A 5,565-nucleotide genomic window follows, 5' to 3' on the forward strand; every position below is an offset into this window, starting at 1 on the left:
TAGTTTGTATAGGAAATTTAGTGTAAAAATGAGAGAATGTGGTGAGGTATTTATAGGAGAGCCTCACCCTCATCAAATCAAAAAATTTAATACAAAGTAAGTAGATTTAGACTAGCATAGGTGATGTGTCTAATGGTGGTGGAGTGAGAGGATTTGTTGAGTGATTTAGGGGATTTTGTGTAAGAGAATATGTACTTTTGCTTGTTTAACAAGCAAACTTCTTAGATGAAAGTGATGTGACCTTTTCGATGAAAAATTCTCGATTAAACCATCCCGAGTATTGTCGGCTAATAACCGGTCGGATAATAAAAATCTCCCGATTTCAGTTTACGGTTAGAACTTCAAAACACAGAATTCAGATTGAAAAATATTTAGATATGCATTCTGAATAAAATTGATGTCTATCTTGACTCGAAATAATATTTCGAAGCCAATGGCGCAATCGGAATTCAATTCTGAGTTACAGAACTCAAAAACACGTTATTGGGCCGAATACGGCAAATTTGGGCCCGACAGCAGCTCAAAAACTTTCCGTCACAGAAAATTACGAATATTTACCACAAAATAGGAAATCACAAGACAAGACTAACACTAAACTAATGTTTAGTCTAATTCAATACCTATTAAATTCTAAAATTAATCGTTGTTAAAATAAATAATTAATAAAACATACACAAAAAGTTCACGGTGTTACAATCCTCCCTCACTTATAAGATTTCCGTCCTCTAAAATTAAACGTACCTATGAAGAAAAAAGATAGGGGTAGGACTCTTTTATGGCATCTTCGACTTCACAGGTCGCATCTTCTCCATTTGCTTGACTCCAAATCACCTTCACTAGGGAAATCTCTTTGCCTGGTAATGTCCTCACACTACGATCAACAATTCTCGTGGGTATAATTTCAAAAGTGAGATTATCCTTTAGCTGGATTGAATCGGGTTCAATGATGTGTGACGAGTCACTAATATATTTTCTAAGTTGAGACACATGGAAGACATTATGTAGGTTTGGCAATAAAGGTAGCAAGGCTATTTGGTAAGCTAATGGGCTGACTTTTCTAAGGATTTGGTATGGTCCTATGAATTTTGGGATAAGCTTACGGGCTTTAAGCACTCTACCAATACCATTCGTTGGAACCACCCTCATGAACACATGATCTCCTTCATCAACATTGAGAGGGTTCCTCCTTTTGTCATAATAGCTCTTCTGCCTACTCTGAGCTGTCTTCATGTTTTCTTTTATCATTATGATCTTTTCTGTCATCTTCTGAACCATATCGGGTCCTAGTATCAGATTCTCCCCTGCTTCAAACCAGTATAACGGTGTTCTACACTTTCTGCCGTAAAGAGCTTCATATGGCGCCATGCCGATGCTCGAATGGAAACTGTTGTTGTAGGTGAATTCTATCAAATGCAAGTAGTCCGCCCAACTTCCAGAGTGTTCCTACACACATGCTCTCAGCAGGTCTTCCAAAGATTGAATAGTCCGTTCAGATTGGCCATCCGTCTGCGAGTGGTAAGCTGAACTCATACTCAGCTTGGTTCCCAAAGCTGTTTGTAAACCATTCCTAAACTTCGAGGTGAAGCGCGGGTCTCTATCCAAGATAGTATTTGTAGGAATACCATGCAATCATACTATTTCTTTAATGTACAACTCCGCCAGACTCTCCAAAGAGTACTTTATGTTGATTGGTAGAAAGTGAGCCGTCTTCGTCAAACGATCCACAATTACCCAAACTGTTAGGTATCAGTGGCAGAATACACCTAGAAGGGAGGGTTGAATAGGTGTGGCGTAGCTCAAGTTCTACCTTTTTGTTTTTACACACTTGCTGAAAAATGTTCAGTTAATCGATTAACCAGTGGGCTTAATCGATTAAATCAAAATAGAAACAGAATAATCAGATCAGCAACTTGCACAGTTATTAACCAACACATAGGAAAATATACAGCAGATATTTTTATGCAATATTAACAAGAACATAGCAAAGTATAAACATGCAAAATATCAGCTTCAAACTCGAATTAAAACATCTTGAAATATAAAAGAGAAAAAGATAGAAAAGTTTGCGCAAGGATTTTATCCTGGTTCGTTTTGCTGTCCACTACAAAACTACATCCAGTCCTCCGCTCTGATCTGGGATATTTTCCTTCTTTACTATAGAACACAATGTACATTACATACACGCTTCCAATTACAAGACTCGAAAGCTCCTTTCTTGGAACCTAAAGAACTTCGTCACCCTTGGTTTGACCTTTCCCAAAACCGCATCCAAGAAAACTTTTCTTATCGTGATTCGGCCCCAGCCAAGGTATCACTCTTTATCCCAAGACCTCCAAGTCTTTTTGAAGAACACCTTACCTAACCGCAGCTAGGATTTTCCCAATCCTTGAATTACAATGCTTTGAGTTATGAACGAGTACTTAATACTCGGATATTACAATAAAGATCAAAGACTAAAACCTAAGCAAGAACTCACAAGACTTCCTAGTCTAATATGAATGTAATACTTTGAGTTATGAATGAGTACTTAATACTCGGATATTACAATAAAGATCAAAGACTAAAACCTAAGCAAGAACTCACAAGACTTCCTAGTCTAATATGAATGTACATGCATGAGGTTTATGAAAATATGCAATCATAAAAAAACTATCTCTTTTTCTTTCCAAGAAACACAAGAATGATGCAAGAAAGCTTTTCGAAGAAACATGCAATATGAATGTGAAAACTAAAGCCTTAGCATGATCTAGTCTTTCTCCTAATGCAATACTCTCTAATAGTTTCTAACAATGGTGATTAATTCTCTTTTCTCTGTGTTTTTCACCCTTAGCCATTTCTGCAATTTTCCAGAATTTATACAAAACATATTTTGCCTCTAAAAACGGTTTTTTCAGTTATGCAGTTGAAACAACAGAAAATAGACACGTTAATCGATTAAGACATGAGGTTAATCGATTAACGAGTGTAACAAGATTAAAACAGAAAAACAGTTGAGTTAATCGATTAAGTCACCACGTTAATCGATTAACCAGCATATTAAAACACATGATTCAAAAGGTAAACTACACATATGTTATGCTTAACTCCTATACATGTTTTAGCAATTATATTATGCCTAATATGCACATATAACATGTATGATATGCATGAACATATAATAAACTAGATGATATCTTATTTTAGTGGATTAGTTACTTTATTAAGTCTTGTGAGACTCACACCTAGGTTTACCCAACCTAGACTCAATATCTATGGCAAGCATCTTAGACTTCTAAAAAGATAATAAAGAATTATAACCTAAGTCTAATAAGTCACCACTTGAGCCCTGGGCATGTTGATTTTTGAGCCATCGTCAAGCTTTAGTTAACTCCTTGTCTTCATCAAAACATAGGCAAATGTTGCTAATGCAATCCTTGACACTTTGCACTCTCACAAACAGCGTCATAACCCTTCTGAGTTCGTGGAAAACCGCTCACGAAGTCCATTGAAATGCTATCCCATTTCCATGCAAGGATATCCAAGGGTTGAAGTTCTCCATCAGGTCGCTTGTGCTCAATTTTTGCTTTCGGGCACACTAAGCAATGGGAGACATACTCCTTTAATCGTAAGTTCATAACATTTACATCTTCAAACGAAGATCATAAACAATTAAACAATCACACAAAGTCACACAAGAAAGCATGTAAGGCCATGCCCAAAGCCGGATAGAAAAGAACCGCTCTAATACCCTGTTGTAACGCCCTGAAAATTACTCCATAAAATCTTGCTCAAAAATGGGTATTTTTTTTATAATGATGCCATATAAAATTTATTTCCTTATATCTGTTTCATTTTCGGAACATCACTTTAAGTAACATACAATGCGGAAAAGCAAAAACACCATTACCTAAAGGTAATAAAAATATAACTCAATATAACTTTGAATCATACTTCATTAGAATATCATGAAATGTTGGTACAAAGTACAAGGCAGAACCTAATCGTCGCCCAAATAAAACTACTAAAAAATAAATACCCTACACATGTACACTAATCAAAAAGCACAAGGGTCTGTGTAGGTATAATGGTTTCCCTCAATCCTCCATGCCCCCTCTTGGGACATCGAAAAGCGGTAACTTAGAATCCTGGTAGAATGATCCATCTGAACAAAACGCGAATAAAAGACAAACGGAAAGAAGAGGGAGTAAGGCAAATGAATATTATTCATTGACGGCGTGGAATTACACAGAATATTACATCCAGACAGACACACATAATAACATAATATATACATAACATAAAAAAATGCACAATGATGAATGATGTTATAATCTCAGATTATGAGGATCAAAGTCCACAATCTCAATGTATGAATGTTATGCTTGTTTCATCCATCCTTTCACCAATATCCTCCCAATATACTATTCGGAAATAACCAAGAGTACAGGTCCCATAACAAGCCGATTTGAACGCACCAAAATTATTCCTCCCAAGGATATATGATCGATCTGTTCCGAAGAACTGTCCATTTCAGGACGGTGTCATATCAAACACTTTCTGGGCATCCCCCTCATTGATCCTGTGGCAAAGAGGGGTTGTTAGAGATCGTCTAGTTTGCGCTGTGAGAACTATCCGATCCAACAAAATACCTCATTCAGGAATACAAGGGACTCGTCTCACCTAGACTCACCCTCAAGACTTTGCTGACGAACCACCGCCATCGTCGTCCCTCTCAACATCTCGGGGCTCGTTCGTCTCCCGTAAATTTCCTCTGCACTACTTCATTATCCATAATGAGTATGCACACTAACCGAGGTTAATCGATTAAATCTTTTAATCATTATTTTATATGATCATCCCAACCTAAGACATGTCCTAGAGGAATGCTTCTTGTGGGACCTGATCTTACGTCAACACGTAAATAGAGGACTAACATCCCTACCACTACGAACCATCGCTGAAGGCCAAGCCTCCTACGGTCAGACGACCTCGCTACGTGGTATCATGTAATCCTTTTTTAAGCATCTCCCTAATCACGACATCACAGTCAGAAACCTTGCCCTAAATAGGCACTAGAATAAAGGTACTTGTATAAGTTTGTCGATTTCGGGAATCAGAATCTAAGTAATGGTCTTTCCCAAGTGTAAATACACTTCACACCCAAGCTAGGGCTATTGCCTTTAACAAAGCAATTCCTTACTTTTAATACTTTCAAGAATTTCATATAGTTATTTACCTTTATAACTTCTTGATGGCAAACATGCCATTAGGCTCTCGTATATATGAGAGTTTTCGTTCAAATGACTTAAAAAGAAGTCATGTCTTATGGAGCCCTCTCGCTCGAGCGAGAGCTATCTCGCTCAAGCGAGGGTACATCCATTTTTGAGGCATTTGTGGCTTAAGCGAGAGCTGTCTCGCTTAAGCGAGAAAACAATCAGTTCTCTTGGTGCCTATTTTAGCCCAAGCAAGAGCTGTCTCTCCCCAAGCTAAAACACTCGTTTTCTCTAAACACTTCTCACACAGGTGAGAGCTGTCTTGCTCAAGCGAGAAGAGCCTGAATATCATTTTAATTACTTTTCTCAAGGA

This window comes from Lupinus angustifolius, chromosome LG14 (genome assembly GCF_001865875.1).
Source record: "Lupinus angustifolius cultivar Tanjil chromosome LG14, LupAngTanjil_v1.0, whole genome shotgun sequence".
Classification (NCBI taxonomy): domain Eukaryota; kingdom Viridiplantae; phylum Streptophyta; class Magnoliopsida; order Fabales; family Fabaceae; genus Lupinus; species Lupinus angustifolius.